General features: G+C 40.2%; 1 protein-coding gene across 3 annotated transcripts in view; it reads left to right on the plus strand.

The window, feature by feature from the left end:
- Window positions 1–18612, plus strand: part of sash1b (SAM and SH3 domain containing 1b) — a 57388-nt gene that overhangs the window by 22928 nt on the left and 15848 nt on the right. The window contains exon 1 of one of the 3 annotated variants that reach the window (XM_035994689.1): window positions 15967–16179. The exons of the other annotated variants lie outside the window; for them this stretch is intronic. The gene's annotated coding sequence lies outside the window, so the exon portion shown is untranslated. Of the gene's footprint in view, window positions 1–15966; window positions 16180–18612 lie in introns of those variants that run through there. 3 annotated transcript variants of the gene reach the window in all.

Consider the following 18612-nt stretch of genomic DNA (forward strand, 5'->3'; position numbering starts at 1 on the left):
ACTGCATTACATTGTTCTGCTACCACCACTACTACTACTATTCAACTGATGTTTGAGCAGTGCATTTTTCATTAGCTCAATGACACCCTGTGGGGGGAGTGGGTGAGAGTTGGTTGGGTGCCTTATGGTGTCATTGACAGGAGGCCCATTACCCATTGCATTCATGACTAACGCCGGCCTGTCTTGCTGCCCACTCTGCTGCAGGCTCCCACAGTCATCCACCCAGACATGACAGCTGTGGTAGATACTGAAGCCTCGGGTTCACCTTTGCACTAGCAGGTTTCAGAAGTTGGCAGGTCAGCTGGCATACACTTGGCTTTCACTAGGATTAGTGCAGACAAGTTAAAAGAAAATTCCATATGGCATAATGAGGCCAACGTACCACCACACCAGGACCTCTGGCCCTATGTCCGGTGGGTTCTAGTCAGTGTGATTCACTAAGTGAGTGTTTTTTCCTCCAGTCATGCATCTAATGAATATTAAAATAATATATTTGGAAATGCAGATATCTGACTCATTAAGGCCCTTTTTTTAGCTTGCTGCATACCTCTTCCTGACTAGTATCCAAGTAGACAGTTTACATCTTGCAGACAGTTTCTTAAATGTCACATAGTTATTATGTCACTGTTTTGAACCATGCCAAGCTTTTGTTGGCATTTACATTTTAAGTTCAGTGAAAAGGTTGTGGATGGTGGCATGGTTTGGAGGTGAACATTGTCAACATTGTCCTGTCCATGGTAGTAAAATGTCACTTTGATTTAAAGAACATACTATAACAACATTCAACAATAGCTGAGTGAGGCTCTCAGGAAAATATATTAAAAAAAATAATAAAAGACAAAATTGAATTAAACAGTATGGGAAAACATCAGCTTGGGCGGTAGGACCTGGGTCAAGTATTTTTGGCAAATAGCTAGCATTTGTTTTAATCTCCTTTGTGCAGCAGATGGATGGGGTTTATCCACAGGGCCGAGAAGGGGTGGTGCCTTTAGAGGAAAGTGTCAACAGTGCTGGAGAATTTTGCATTAGCCTTAGTCAAAATACATGAATGCAAATAAACCCAATTGGCCAGGACAGAGTCGAAATACTTCTTTGAAATGAATGAATATGTATTTAATTTTGCATGTCGCCAATCAGTTTTTTAGGATTTGGAGCTGTACGCTGTCAACTTAGATCATTTCTTTCATCTATAATTATTATGTCACATGTAAAAAACATCCTTATGCAATTCATGTAGAAAAAAGGCTCTACAATTCTGCTCTTTGACTGCAGCAAATGTGTGTAGTCATAGGCTAATTTAATTTGGGAACCCCAGAAGAAACACTGAACAGTCAGATAAAAGTGTCAGGCTAAACTATTACTGTGGTATAGTTTTAGATTGATGCCTCACAGTTGTGTTACATTGTTTGTGATTCCTTTAGATGCGTTGCATGACATGAGTTTGCAGCGATTCCTGGAAGAAGTCTTGTTTATGCCCATGAAGCCAGTATCTGCCTGCAGACAGGCTGCAAGTATTTGTTGCTCAAATCCACTGTGTTGAATATTTATCACTCAGAAGTGCATTCATGTTTCAATCTGATGTGCTAAAGTATGTAAATATATTACTTAGCTGACTGTGGATCTTTACCACTTGGTCACCTAGTTAAAACTGCTAAAACTTAAACATGATTTTGACTTTAAATTTGTAGTCTTTAAAGTCATGATAAAACAGTGAAGTAAACAAGGGAGAGGTCAGAGCCGCTGACATTTAGCTCTAAGCTTTTTAAAGTTTCTCTCTAGAGTCACCCTTCAAAACAAATTGATTCAAAATGCAATACACATGGATGACATGAAGCACAGACAGACCCACACAGATCCTACCATGGATGTAAATCTGTAAAGTAAAATATTGTGGCTTGGTGTTTAGACTTGGCTCTTCTTTGCTTGGCTTGTTGTTGTCGCTTTCCACAGTGGGGTTTTGTCAAAGATTAGAAAGATTGTATTATACAGATAATAAATAAGTTGTTATTTTATGTGTTTACTTATAAGAGCTCTTCTTGGAATGTTCTTTTAAAGATGTTGATATCCCTAAGACAGGAAAAGGGGGGAGATAGAGGGGGGGCATGCAGCAAAGGACTGCGGTTTGGACTCGAACCGGGGCCACTGCGATAAGGACTGAGCCTTAGTATATGGGGCGCACGCTCAACCAGGTGAGCTAGCAGGGCGCTCGTTTGTGACTATAGTTGAGAGCAAATCGGTAATTAAAGGCTCAGTTGTCCAAAAATAATTTCTTATAAGTTGGATAGATAGATAGATAGATAGATAGATAGATAGATAGATAGATAGATACTTTATTGATCCCCAAGGGGAAATTCAAGGTCCCATTAGCTTAATGACATCATACACATAAATCATAAACAAGATGATAAAATAACAAAAAACAAACATCCGCATGAATAATATGGACAAGAAAAGAAAAGATACTAAATAAACTAAATACAAAATCCACATGAATGTACTAAGGGATGTATAAGCATGAGACGCTTGCAGTGACAGGGCAGGTAAGGTGCTCTGTGAGAGTGTGTGTCATGGTGGTAGTGCAAATAAGTCCAAGTTCATTCCTGTTTCCCAAGTGGGGCTTTATTAGTGGCTTTTAGGTAGTGTCTGAAGTGTGTACTGTAAGCCATACATATTGCCTTGCCTGCCTTAGCATTGTCAAGGTTATGTCCATATCTGATGCTCTGTATCCATTATTCACACAGTATTCTCTGAGGCCTATTAGACGTGAACACGTAATTGCCTCCATGGTGGCCAATAAAGTCTACATGAGAAACGTGACTGTGTTCATGTATTATCTCATTAGCTCTGTAAAATGACATATTTATGGCTTGTCCCCACATAAATTTAACATACTGGATATCACGCACTACTTTTTTATTATGCTTTATAAAACGTTTTAATGTTTTAATCTTCTCCCTTTGTTCTTTGGAGAAGACAGAGTAACCCCCCCCCCGCACTTAAAATTAACCTCATGCATGATTTACAATATGTAGATGCTCTCTTTCAGCAGCTTACTGTGGATAAGACCTCCATCTTACAACATCTTACATATTGTTTTTTATATTTAATAAATAGCAACAAGACACTATGATATTATAAATAAAGATTGAATGAATACTCAAATCTAATGTGAAGCATCAAATATTAACATTCATCCTGGCATTATGCACAGGTGAAAACCTTATGTTTGATGTATATCTATCTGTGAAAGACAACAATCATTTGGCTGTACAGCTGTATCAACACCCCCTAAACAGTTTCAACAATCCCTGAACATTTTAACCTTTCTGAACCTTCGTGTGGGACTTGCATTGCATTAGACTGCATTCATTTTAGCACGGTGCACCTATTACCTAATAAACTGGCAACTGAGTGTATTTTGTAAAAAAAAGAAATCGCTTTCATTTGCTTCAAGAAAAACTAGATTTTAAAAATATATTGCTAGACTGGCTTGATGAGATAGTTATATTTACAGTGTTTGCATTGCTTATGTTTAGGGATTTACTTTCCTTTTTTACCCACTAGCTTTCCTCAAAACACCTGAGTGGAAATAATGTAGCAATCCCAGCTGTTTTTCAAATGTTTTCCATTTTGTGATCATCAGACCGAATCCTAATTTTTCCCCCTTTAGCCAGATTTTCCCAAAGGACCATGTTTGGACCATTGCCACAAATTGTTCCAGTGGCTGTCCTCTTACAATGTTCATACAGCTCTGTGATTGTGATTAAGTTTGACTTTCACTGTGTCCATCAAGATATATAATTACGCACAAACTGCTGTTCTAGCCTACCATCTTAAATTGCAGCATTATATGCAGCACAGTGACTCTCTGGGCAAAATCTGGTCTCTCTGTCAGTTCAACTGATAAAATCAGGTATTCACTAAACCTTGATGTTAACATCTAAACTGCCACAAATGGTACTCATCTTCAGTGTGTGATCTTATAATGCCCGGTGGACACCTTGCACTGTGAAATACAGAGTTGCAGTATTTTCAACTTTGCTGGCAAATCTGGCATCTGTGCCACAACCCTCCAAAAGGATATGTGTATAGATAATGGATGGGTGGATGGCTTTCAACAATATCCAAAAGAAAAAAAGGTTGGCAAGCCTAACTTTCAAAACTGACCTGTATAGATGCAGACAAGTAAGTGTGTTCGGTTTAGCTTAGATCTGAGAACAACATTTCAGCTTGTTTTGCTGCAGCAGTGATTGTGTGCCATATAAACAGCTGCTGCTCACTCATACCTGTAAAAGCTCCAGTCATTTACGTCAGTCCTAGCTTGAGCTAATGAGTTGTTTTGGCCTGTTTTTTAAGCTTATGAGCCAGCCTTTCCTCATAGCCACAGCTGCTTCAGTAAAATTAAATGGATGAAAGACTGGAAGGAAGAAAAATAAATAAAATGAGCTCAGCTGGGCTCCATGTTAATACAAAACCCAGACTTTGTTTGGGAAAAAAACTTAAAATACTAGGGATGCACCGAATCCAGATTTTTGGGGTTCGGCCGAATACCAAATCCACTGGTTAAGATTGTGCCAAATCCGAAACTGAATACCGAATCCTACTCCCATCCTTAGTCCATTAACACAGTAAACACATTAATGAAGTAAACAACGTCCACAGCAGTGTATTTTTGTCCTTTTCTGTCCTTCCTTTGTCGTACCTGAAGTTGCTGCATTTTGGCTGCTGTCTGTAGATTCCTTCATGCACAACTCGTATTCTTTTTAGATGTTTCATACGCAAATGTTTTAACAGCAGCGATGTTGTGTATTGTTTAGGGTCCTCGCCACCATGAGAAAAATCGGCATTGCAAATTGAACATGGAGCTGGACTTGAATCACCTTCTTTTGACTGAAAGTACTGCCAAACAACACTTGTTCTGTTCACAAGTTCTATTTTCACTTTCTCACAGCCTACTGCATTGAACGGTCCAACTACGTAAATGCCATCCTGTAATCAATGGCGGCATCATTATGTCGACCAGCGTAGCGCACCTAGTGTGAGCGTAGGGTTCGGTTTGGTGGAAAAAAAAAATTAAGGTTCGGCAGAAACCAGTCGGAAACCAGTCGGCCTCAAATGACCCATCTGATTGGTAGAGTGCTAACCTGGAAACGGGGAGCGGAATGAGCGTGACTAGAGTCTCTCAAAATCTGACGAAAATCTTTTAAACTGACCTTTGTTGATCTGAAATGAAGACTACTATTCAGCAACTGCACGGCCTATTTCTCGCTTAAAATGTTTTCAGAAACACGTTTCGGTGAACTATTTTAGTATAATATGAGATCGTATTCTGAACAAGCTGCCATGACAGTCTGGCTGTGAATTTTCGGAAAAAAAAGACCCATGTGATGCGTTCGTCCTATCAGCTGCCGGTTTTCATTTTCTGGGAAACCATACAGAGAAGCGCCGCCTGCTGCTATGGAGACGTATTAGCGTATTAGCTCAAGTCGGCGTCGCCTCAGTGTGTTTTGAGGCATTTTTTTGACCTCGGGGACCCGACTAATCAGTTCGACTGCCTTTTCTGCCGACGGTCGGCCGTCTGGTTGGTGTGTAACAGCTCTTAAAGAGATCATTTACTGATTTAAATCCTGATCTGTGCCATGGCAGTGTGGGCAGTGTTTGGATCAACGTTGTTTGGCATCCGGTGCATCTTGGCAAACCTCCACTGGGAGCTCTGTCCACTGGGCCACGTAGGGTTGCACGATATTGACAAAATGTGATATTGCGATATCGATATTAATTTTGATATTTTTAAACATATGTAAAATTACAAAAGTTATGGGAAAATGCATCAAAATAGATTCACAACAATATAGTGCACACTAAGACTTATGTACAGCTCTGTAGTGCGGCTGGACCACAGGTCTGTCGTGGATGAAGAATATTCAGTATTTCCGACTCCACACTCTGCCTCATATAAACACTGTTTATAAAGTTGCGGGATAGCTACCGGTGAGAAATAGGTGCGGGATGGATTTCTTTTGGCCACTAAAGTTTCCTCTTCAATCTCTGTTATTTTGTCTTCTCCCTGAGCAACATTCATTTTCTTACTTTTGTGTTCTTTCTTTTGCTCCACTCACTCCCTTCGCTCTCTCTTTAGGTCCTTTTCTTTCCCTTCTCTGATTCGTTCCGTTTTTTTTGTCGCTATCCATTTTTTCACTTACACTGTCACTCTGTCAAAATATGCACACGCGTCACGTGGCACGCTCCATAGGGTTTGTCACATACTGGACCCGTGCGCTCACGTGCACTAACATGTGCAAGTGACACGGTAACTGGCCAATGAGACATGATCATTATAGCGTTTCAAGCGAGCTCTAAATCAATCACAACTAAGCCACACAGTCAGCGGACGGGACGCAGCGCTCCACAAACTAAACAAAATATTGCATACTTATTGCGACACTTTTGATATAATATTGTGCATCGTGATATCGCGATAACGATATTGAGTCGATATATCATGCACCCCTAGTGCCAAAGCCAAACACTGTTCATCTAAACTAACTACCTGCACAAAGATGACACAGAGCTGGTTTTAAATCGGCAAAGTATCCCTTTAGGTGAACTAACAAAAACTATTAAGTTTAGGAAAAGATAATGGTCATGGGAGTTGGACTCGGGCTGTGCAGCATTTTCACAATGGTGTGGTATAAAAAAACCCTATTGGCTTTTTTCATGATATAATATGGAATTTCTAAGGAATTCATTGATGCAGTCCAGTTGTATTTTTCAAATTTCAGAATACATTCTAACACATCACCATGTCTGTCGCACATTATTAACTAATGATTTACAGCCCTCGGGGGGACTTTGGTTCTCCTGCTGTTTTATTATTTCCATTTATTTTATCCTACTTCCAAGTGGAACTATCGCTCATCAACTACTTACTCAACTATTGCTCATCATTGTGGACTCACCACGTCTCCTTGTTATTTTCTTGTTTTTTTCTTGTCGGCCTTTATTTCACCTCTGGATTAGAAATGCCCTTTCTAAACCACAGTACGCCTCCTATATGAATCATCTATTTTTATCATCCTCATTCAATATCTAAAGGCGTAGTCCTAATTTAGGACGTCTGACAATGGGATGCATGTCAAAATACAGTATAAGGCCTATTTTTATGCACCATCAAGCAAATGGAGGCATCCAACTGTAGTCCGGGGTGGTAGGCAGACTGGCAATACCGAAGAAATAATGGAGAAAATACGTCATACCTAAAGTGAAAGAGATAAAAAAACAACTAAAGTAGCAGAAAGTGCAACAAAAGAGATTTAAAAAAAAAAAACCTCACCAACAACTAGGGTTGGGAATAAGGGGAGCAAACGGCAGAGGCAGCGAGAAGGCGGTGAATTAAGAAAGGGGTGATGACAAAATGCTGGACTGAGCAACGGAGGTTTTCAATCAAGAAAATCAACTATGTGCCATGGATACTTGACATTTCTCTAAGAGGGGGAGGGCCGATTTGGATGAGCTTTGGACCAGAACTAGCCAGCCCCACAGTGATGTTACCGGGGTATAGATCCAATTAATTAACAAATCGAATCAGTTTTTCATGTGTCTAAAGGTAGATTATCTGATTACGTTTTCATGATCAGTGTTTGGTTAGTAGCACAACTCAGCCACTGTAAGAACACCATGGTGCATTCTTTTATTTGTGCTTTTAATCCTTTCATCGTCTCCAAGATATTGATCCTGAAAACAAAAATTGGAGCACGTTTCATTAGTCTGTATGTAGTCATGGGGGAAGACTCGTTCACAGAATCAGTTAAATTGAATTGCAGTTGGAGCCACAGTATGTACCGTATTGTGGGAAGTGTATAGCCTACTGCAGGGAGATGGTTTATAATGCATGAATTTAATCATTGAATTTTTTATTCCTGAGTGCTTAGGCTTGACTTGATACGGTTTAAGCATTCTGCATTATTAAAATGTGTATGATATTTTTACAACATGGCCACTCAGATCTTCTAAATGCATCTTAGGAAAAGAAATAGTTCAGCTTTCTCTGTCAAAACTCACCTTTTACAGTAATTTTATTCTGCGATAAAGTCATTTGTGCAGTGATTACAGAGAATATACTATAAAAATCAAATAGATTCCACAATAAACAGAAAGGCAATTTGGCCTTTATTTGATACACATTTTAATGAAACACCTTCTTAATAAAACTCATGGTACTAAATTTTACTTGATTTTTTTTTTAACGGAAGAAGAGCATATTATATTGTGACAGTCCAAGCACTTTCCATTTCATGCTTACAGTATAGATCGGTGACTAGGGCTGGGTATCGTTCAAAAATGTTCAATACCAGTACCGATACGTGACTTCGATACTGGTTCCTAAACGATACTTTTTTTCGATACCAATTTTATAAAACAAAAGATATTACATTACACATTGCGGCACAAATCTTTTTTGCTTAACGTAGTTTTTCCTGCTTGCCTCTACGTAGGAGGCTGTAACAAGCCAATCACAAGCATTATTAGATCTTGGTAGAAGCATGCTGCGTGCTGATTGGCTAACTGATGCGATTTACTCCTTAGGTATTGAAATTGGGTATTGAATGACGAGGCAGTTGTCGATACACAATAATTTAGATGCAATTCGGTCGGTGCCTAAAAAGTATTAAATTTGGTACCCAGCCCTATCGGTGACAGTAAGTACAGGTCTGTGACACATTTTACAAAACTGCGGAAGTATTTTACAAGTAAATGCCATTTTTAATTGACTTTAAACTGTCTGTCTGTGAGGATGTGACCTCAAGAAAAGGCCAGATATTGAGCAAGAGATCAATTCCAATGAGTGATTATGCATATTTAATTACCATGTCTAAAAGTAGATGGAATACAGGGAGGAATAAGCCTTAAGAAATCAAGGTGTAATAGCTACACTTCATTCTCATCCGTCATAGAAGAGATGTCAAACACTGGAAGCGAGACCTCTCTTGGATGTTGAACTATTTTCTAACGGGGATACAGGTTCATTATAGATCCTCATGCAATTCTTATGATGTCAGAGCATGCTTGGCTAGCTGCAGTTAGGATCCATTAATGGATGTAGTGGCTGTAAGGTGGATGTCCTTGGAATGACAAGAGGAGATAGAACGAATGCAGAGAAGGAGGCAAATTGAGTCGGACAGGAGATGTTTTCATCAGCCCTGTTGGGATGTCTGCGGTTGTGAAAAGGAGCATGTGCAAACACTGAGCACGGTCTTCTGAACGTTTGAAGTACATCACGGCAGTGTTAAGATGCAGTTCTCTGAGTAACAGATATCCCAGAGGGGAGAGATGACTAGCAAGTCTGGCAGAGACGCTGGCCTTGACTAGACGAAAGGGAAACATGTTGTCAGATACATCCTATTAAGATCTCAGTAATTCTCATAGTAAGATAACAGTTTTGGTTGTTTCCCCATTTAGAAAAGTATAGTTCAAACATCTGTCTAGGGATGGGTATGGTTACAATTGTATTGATACGACTACTCTTATTGATACTCCTTCAGTTCGGTTGTTGATCAATACTCTTATATATACAACGCTCGTCATAGAAGATATGTCAATATCTTTTAAAAATATATTATTTTTGTAAAATAAATAAATTCAGGTTAAATTCAGTTAAATATAACTGAATGTTGAACAAAAAGAGAGGTCCAAGGCCCTCTTCCGGCAAAAAGTTAAAAAGCCTTTATTCAGATGGCTATTTCATGGTGAAATTCTAAAATTATAGACAATGCTTGTGCATGTTAAAATTGAGCTGGGTTACAACTCACGTGTAGCAGCACAAACAGTCTTCTTCAGGGTGTCTATGAGTGAAGCTTTGAACTATTCTTCACAGGCCTAGTCGGAGCTTATCAATACTACTACTACTCTTTAAAGGTACACTGTGTAAGAATTTCTCCCATCTAGCGGTGAAATTGTATTTTGCATTCAAACAAATAGTGCTCTCTAGCACCTCGCTTTTTCATATGCGTGTTGCAACTACAGTAGCCGTTATGTACCAAGAAGCTATGACAACATGTCTTTCAATTTTCGCTTTTTTGGCGACGAGGATTCCTTCTCCTGTGGCTCGGCATAAGTATGATCCTCCATTATGAACTAAAGGGCAGTGCAGGCTTTCAAATTTGCCGGGGCAGTGACAAGCGCCTCTCACTGATCTCCTTCTCCGTTTCAGCTGGTTTCAGTCAGGTGACGCTGGCTCTGAATGAAAATGCGCTGTGGATTAGCTAGACAGACAGGCTAGTGCTTTATGTCCCTCTCAGCCATTATATTTTTTCAAAATGGCGGAACGACATGGAAGCCTCCTTGAACTTGCCCGTCCAATGTAAATACAGATAAGAAATTCTTCTATGTCTTTCAGTGGCTGTGGAGCAACATGTGCCACTGCTGGGTTAAGATTCAGGGTCTGAATGAAGTTTAAATACTGACACCAGTAAACAGCCCATTCGATTTATGAGACATCATTGTTAACCGTTTTACATTTGTCAGTTCTCAGGTCATAGGTCCGGTCTTTCTCTTTTCTTTTTCTAACTTGTTGCTGTGCAATGTGCTGTGGTGTTTTCCAAGTCTCCTCTGCATGTTTTTTTTCCTCATAGTAAGTTTCAAAGGAGAAATGTCCAGAGGGTTTTTTCTCTCCTGATTGGACCATTTCACTTGTTTTTCACACCATGTAGAATTACCTCATTCTGGGGCCCCACGCTCTTACATTGCATGATTGACAGCTGCCCATGAGTCCTGTGTTGTGTCTCACAGGAGGATCAGTGGATGTTGTGGTCTTGTGAGGGATGAGCTGCCGTACTGATTATGTAGCCCGGAGACGGCCCGAGCTGGCTGTCGTGTCTTCGAGAATCAAGGCGCAGTCACACAAGGGTAATTAACCAGAAGCACAGGGGTGATGGGCAGATGAAATGATTTCAGCACCTCTGAATTAAACACTGTCCAAGGAATATGGACAATCCACAGGCTGCTTCATTATAAACCCAGAACCATTCATAGAGCCTTTTATAACAGGAATACACACAGCCTTTCTAGTTGTGAATTGTATTGAATTTTGAACGGAGGAGGTCTCTGTATTTGTTTTCAGCACCACTGAATTAAACATGCTCTAAGGAACGGGAACAATCTACAGGCCGCCCCCACTACAAAAAACACACTGCCATCCAAAAGGGGATTTAATACACACAGAATTTCCATACATGTAATTTAACTGAAATTTAAAGGAGGTTGTTCTCTATTTGAACTCTGCACTGCTGAATTAAACATGCTCGAAGGAACAGGGACAAATAAAAAAGCTGCTTCAAAACAAGCTAGAATCCCGAACGATCCACATGATGCTTTTGCAATAATATATTATACATATTTCCAAATGTGAATTGTGCTGCATTTTATAGCAGGGGGCTTTTTAGAGACTATAGTTTCCTCCATTTAAATCTGGGCTGTTTTCAGCTAATATTTCAAATCCCGATTGGATTTAGGATAGGATTTAGTGCTGTAGACAAAAGGTTTGTTCTGTGCCTCCTGTCTGCCCTCTTAATCTTCTTTAAGAGTTTCACTCACATCCTTTTTTAATCTGGACCTCTGGCCGGATTGCCTTGGTGGCATCAATCTTTATTTATTGCTGCACACCAGAAGACAACAATGCAGTTTTTAATTAACTTTTTGGAAACTCTCTCCATTTTTGTTTTTTGTATCTTTTTACAAAAGGTTTGTGTGTGGCCATTTCTGTTCTGTTTACCATTCAGAATGAGAGCATGAGAAATCTCCTATGTCTCCGTCAGCAGTGAGAGATACTTGCTCAGTGACTGACGGGGTGAAAAGTGGGAGCAGAGCTGTGTACTGCAGACCACGCTAATGCAGTTCAAACAAGACCAGGTGCTCTGTATGCAGTGTGTGTATCTGTGACTGACAGTGTGCATGTCACAGTGCAGCCCTTCCCATCAACCCTTCATTTGGGACTTGTCAAAAATCCACTTACCACTCCGACATGAATGGATAAGCTCTTCCTCTGATCCTCTTTTTCTCTTTAGGGGGGCCCCAGGGCTGTCGATCTGGACTGGGCCCTTGGGTGCTCTGGAACAGCAGTAATTTACACACACACACACACACACACACACACACACACACACATTTCATAGATCTATTACATATCACAGCTGGCACATGATACTCTTGTTACTCTATTTTATTTAGCTGATTCTCGTGTTCTCACTTGGATTGAAGGATTACAGTACTTAGACCTGCATGGGTTTAGACATTTCTGTATCACTTTGTCTTATGAAAACATTTCAGAATCCATTGGAGAATATCAAAATATGTTATCATCAAGGTAAAAAACAGGCTGCTTCATTTAAACATAAAATAAACCTTGTTTTCACCCATAGACCTTTTTTAAATGTCTCACTGCATTTTCTCAAAGTTGTGTTTAAATATTTTTGGGTCTCTTAACACTCAACACAAAGTAATGTTTTTTTATTGTTTTCCACCGTAGCTGCCTTTTTTTTAATAGAGAAAAGGATTTGGTTTGATTCTACTGTAAGGGCAGACCATGTGAAAACCTGTAATTTTTGTAATCTAAATGTTTAAACTCCAGTTGAATGATTTCATGGCTTTCCGTGGTTTGATAAAATGACCTTTTAGAAACCCATCCAAAACCTCACTGGATAAACTGTAACATGCATTCACTCAACAAAGATTGCTGTCATGATATGTATTGCTTCAGGTCTGGACTTAAATTCTGAGTTTGTGTTTGGTGCTTTTGCAATTTTTCCATGCGATATGATACTGAGGCCGTGGTCCTGATCATATGGGCTAGTCTTTCCACAGACACATGAATTGTGTCTCCCACTCTATTGAGCACAGAGTGATCTCTCCAGGGATCAAAGCTCAGATGAGGTCCCAGACTTTCTAGGTCAGCACTGACAAAATCAGGAGACTTGACAGTGATAGGAAAGGAGCTGGCTGACAGGGAGGAAGGAAGGGCGTCTATCTCTGGCTCTCCCTATGCTCCGAAATGACGAGCAGCCCGCCGCTGTGTAGCCAGGCGGAAAACTGCCCTTTCTGGCAAAAGATGCATTGACCCTTTGGCATCATGCGCGGAACGTAGCCTTCCACCATCTCCACCATCCATCTGTAGCTCCGCATAATCTGCAGCCTCCTGCAGCAGGTCTGACGCTGGTATTGTTAGCTCCTGCTGCTGCTGCTCACTGCCCTGGACTCAGTGGTCAGTTTCTAAAGATGAAGATTAGAGGCAGTAGGGTGACGGATCACGATTAGACAAAGATGTTTAGGGTTATTTCTCCACACATAATCTCACTGACTAAAACTACAAGCAAACGAGGTCACCACCCTGATATTTAATGCCTTAAGGATATGTGAAGATTCAATTTTCAATTTTTTCAATTTTTTTTTAATTTATAGTATCAAATCATAACAAGAGTTATCTCGAGACACTTTACAGATAGAGTAGGTCTAGACCACACTCTATAAAGCCCCAACAATTCCAATAGTTCCCCCAAGAGCAAGCATTAGCAGTGGCTATTGCGACAGTGGCGAGGAAAAACTCCCTTTTAGGAAGAAACCTCGGCAGACCCAGACTCTTGGTGGGCGGTGTCTGACGGTTGGGGTTATGACGGTACAGGATGTAGCGTGGCACAGCAGAGCATGGGTGGACGCGGTGGACGCAGCAGGACGTAGCCGGGCATTGCAGGGAATCGCAGAGCGTAGCAGGGTGTAGCAGGTCCATAGCCACAGCTGCACCCAAGACCCAGGTCTTGGTGTCGCCCTAATCCGAGGCGATGTTCTGGGTGAAGAAGAAACATAAGGACTCTGGGGAGTAAACTCCCCAGAGCTAGGTGAGTAACAAGCACTTCTGAGACATGATGTGCATAAAAGGAAACAAAAGAAAAGAGCGTGTCATAAGAAGGAACTTCCTCGGCAGTCTAGAATTATAACAGCATAACTAGGAGAGGCACTATATTATTGATTATACGATAGGTAAATCTGATGACTGTAAAGAGAAGCAGAGAAAAGCAGGGGTGCTGTGTCTGCAGCTATACACCCTGCCCCGCCGGTCTAGGCGTTCACTGCAACTCCTCACTCCCTAACTATAAGCTTTATCAAAGAGGAGAGTTTTCAGTTTACTCTTAAATGTAGCGACGGTGTCTGCCCCCCGAACCCAGATTGGGAGCTGGTTCCACAGGAGAGGAGCCTGATGGCTGCTTTTTTTTTAGATGCTTTTGTGTATTTATTTTTTTATGTAAATTACAAATTAATATCTACATAAACAAAACATGTGATGGAGAGGTGCAAAAAAACCCTCAGAGGGGCTTGATCAGGGCACTCTCCAGTGTATACCTTAATCTGTTATAAAAGGAGAAAAAATATTAAATGAAGATGCTTTTTTTGATATGTGGACACACTACAACAGTGAGCAGAGGACACATCATCATGCTTCTTCTAGATCTGCTTACACTTTTACTGCAAGACTCAGTTGCAGTGTTGATTCTAATATTTAGTAGTTTGTTAGTGCACAGAGAACGTTTTCACATCACTGCTCTTTGTTAAAGTTGAGAGGAAATATTTAGTTTCCACTTAAATGGGTCCAATTTCATCTCACTATCAATGACACCTCAGTAAGTAACTGAAAAATATTGGTGTATAGTTAATATTTGCTGCCACCTGCTGGTGTATATAGGTATCTAGAGCCTGATGCGCATCTGTGGAAAAAAAACTATTTTAAACGGCAAACTAATGAGATTCCTTCAAGCAGGATTACCCTGCACAAGGATCCAATGGTAGGGAAACTTTAAAGGTACCCTGTTGAGTTTTTAACCAGTAGTTGCGCTATGGAACAGTGTTTTTACAAGTAGGTCCACATTTTGTTTTTACGTGCAAGCATGCAAGGACACACGTGCTCAAGCACACTAAAGGCGATACACAGTTTTGCCACAGTCACTGTATTCCACTGATGGACAGTCTGTGGCAGTAACACATCAAGAGGCAGTATTGCAATGTGCCCACAAATGTAGCAGAAGACTGTAAGCTGACAAACAGTAATGAAAAAAGAAAGGAAGAAAAACCATTTAATAGGGGTGGGAATCACAGGATATGATATACGATACCGATAATAGCACAATACAGCAATTCTGCGATCATCAACATATTGCTAGACAATCCTATAATGATACATCACAATATCGGTCTAACTATGAATACCAAATGCCTGTGAAAAGTGCAGGTTTTCTCACTTTATTCACTGCAAGTCCAAACTGTTAGAAAACGACACAATTCTGCAAGCACACGTTTTTAGTCTGTAAATTAACATTACAGAACTATGGAGCAACTATGAGTCCAGACTTTGGACTGAAACGTGGCTGGGGCGTCTGTTATTTTCCTCAAACTGCTGTCCGCCATACCGTTGAAAACCTCGTCCTCTTTGGCTAGTTAACTTATGTTCAAGTTTCCCTCATTCATGTGTTAAACGCCATCTCGAGGAGCAGCTGCTGGGAGCAGGGAAATCTATTTAGAGCGCTATATTTGATCAATTAAAATATCACCATTTGACGCCAGCGTATCGATTTTTGTATCACACAAAGGACAACGATATGTTGCCGTATCGATATTTTGACCCACCCCTAGCATTTAACAGTTTGTTAGACCATAAACAAAACAATTACATGTTTACGGAGTTGTATAACACTGTGGTCAGAGAGAAACCTCCATATCAGCAGAGGGAGACATATCTGACCAATATTAAACATTTCTTCTAAAGTCTGACCCATCACTCTAACTCCACTGCAGACATACAGTAGACATGCAGGCATACTCTCACACACTGCGAGGTGGTGGTTTATTTGAACATGTGAGTCAACCAGTCCCTGTGGGCCACAGCTGGAGAGAGTAGAGCGCCCCACCCAGCAGCAACAGCGTCACATGTGGTTGCAACTCCCCCAACCTTCCCTCAACCAAACTCCCTCTGATTTATGCGTGCCGGACACCCCTCCCCTTCACTGCAGGATGTATTGTCCTCCACTCACTGAACTGAGTTCACTTTCAAATCGGTGCCTTTCCCTTACAGCTGTGTGGTGGAACTGAAGAGCAACTAGTGCTGGGTAGATACTGTTGGCAGCCAGATGCCTGTTTGTGGTGAGTGTATTTTTGTGTTTGCACTGGAATGTGGCCCTATGGTTAGAGCTGGTAGCTTCCTGTAGATTAATTGGGGAAAAATTCAATGTACAGTACATAGCCTTGTTTCAAAAGACAACTTACTGCTGTGTGTGCATCTTTCCCCGTTTGCTGTTTTAGTCGGTTAATAGAGACTTTCATCTAGTAGAAAAAGCTTAAACAAGTCAGTGCTTGTTCTCGTGCTTGTTCTTTTGAAACATCCCTCAATACCCTGCTTAAGACCTCAATAGTCTATTATAGTCAGTGATGTTTAGGACATGGCACCCTCTGATGAGGATTTCTAGTCTTTTTTTTGGCATTCACATTTTTATTGCGTTTTTATTGAAACAGAGTCAAGAAAAACTGTGTCACTAAATAAAAAAACAGGAGTGATAACAGAGCAGAAGAAACAGAAACAAAAAGAGCAAACAAATAGAAATACACACACAGGGTAAGCATAGGTCTAACTCATCACCATACTACCTTTCTAGAGTCATTTATTTAACGTGGGATATATCTTTTTCAAAATAAGTACGTCAATTTGGATGTAAACAACACACTTTTCAGTCAGTTGTGTTTTACTAAGCCTAAAATGGAGTTTACTTAACTTTACTCTCAGGATATTTATTATCAAAGTTATCAATCATAGAAAATGATGCGTTATGGGCTTGTTTAAATGCTCTGATACTCTTGGTTTTGACTTCTGTAGCAAGACTGTATTTTAACATCTCTGTCTCAAAGCATGATAAATTGATAGTTTATTATGAAGTTATTTGCTGATACTTTGTGACCCAGGTCTGCTTGCCTGAAAGGGTGAGACAAGACAGAGGAACTGTAAAAACACTCATTAGACACTCTGGGCCCTGGGGGCACGTGGATCTTTTGTCTGCCTATGAGATGCTCAGAGCCTGAGAAATGTGACACCACACTCTCCTTTTCAAGCCTTTGTGGTTGATGTCTCATGCTGCAGTTTTGGCTCGGAGACCATTAATTAGGAAGCGGAGAGAAATGTAAAGCACACCGGAATATTTTCCCCTAAACTCCCATTTTGTAAGAATTGTCTGCATGAGAATGGAACTGATATTGTTTATTAGTTTACATTCATCTGTAACGGGGATGTATACACACAGCGTTTCTTATAAGCACTCAGGGCGATGCGATATCATGTGGCTGTGTGTGTGTCACAATAAGACTGTTTATGTGGCTCAGTGGCAGTCTGAGGCAGAAGAGCGACTGCAGCCAGGCACAGTGCCTCAGCCTCGCTTCTTGACTGTATGAAAAGCAGCCAGATTTTCATGCCATTTCGACCCGGGGGCATGTCATTTACCAAATGAATGGCTCTTTTTTTCTGGACAGTTGAGCCAGTCACACTCTGTCATGCCATGAGACAAGTGAGCCCACAGTATTACTTTTCACTGCAGAGGACTGTTTTCAGCGTTTTCATTTGCATACCTTCAGGGTATGGCATGGGTGAAGCTTAATAATAATAATAATAATAATAATAATAATAATAATAATAATAATAATAATAATAATAATAATGCGTGAAACAGTTTAAGGACGTAGTGAATGACTATTATCAGACACAGCTTGTAGTCGTCTGCCCTGTCTTAACTCATGACTAGGTGTGATGAGGAACTCTCTTCTCACATGTTGTCTTTTTATATTTTATTTGTCATATTATCTTTAGTTATTTGTATAAGTCATGAATGTGTCAAGCTGTCTCACTGCTCTGCACTAAATACATGATAGAAGTTGTTATTCATTCACACAGCAGCGGAACATACTAATAACAGGTGTAACCATACTCTAATCATCACATATATTGTTTTGTTTTTTTTAAAGAAGAAAATGTTTGGTGTCAACATACAGCATCAGCTGAAAACACAAACATTTTGCATGTCACTCTAAACAATTGGTCTACTATGCTGATATCACACAAAATTCAGGCAGCATTTTGTTTTCCTCCCAAAAAACATTTTGCCAATTAAAATGTGTTGCAATTGAATATAATTCTTATCATTAAACATGCTTCTGCACTTTATTTAGACAGTCAACAAAGTATAATCAGCAAAGTTATTAAGTGCTTAGGTTGCTCCTGTCAATAAATACTTGAATTGGTCTTCAGAGAAATAGACCAAATAAACCAATGTGTCTGACAGTTTGAGTTCTCTGGTTTAAAATGCATCTTTATTTTAAAACTCGGGTTAATCCCCTGACAAGGAAACCAGCCCTGTGTGTTGATTGTGGTCCCAAAGGTCATTAGGTCTGAAAACTCAGCGAAAAAATCTCTGAAATGATTTATTCTTCCCACGTGTTAAAAAAAAAAAAAAAAAAAGGAACATTATTCCAGGTAGCACAATAAGTAGGAAACTAAAGGGGTTACATCCCGGAGGTTTTGCTCTGTGTCAGGAC

The sequence above is a fragment of the Sander lucioperca genome, chromosome 18 (assembly GCF_008315115.2).
Source record: "Sander lucioperca isolate FBNREF2018 chromosome 18, SLUC_FBN_1.2, whole genome shotgun sequence".
NCBI lineage: Eukaryota > Metazoa > Chordata > Actinopteri > Perciformes > Percidae > Sander > Sander lucioperca.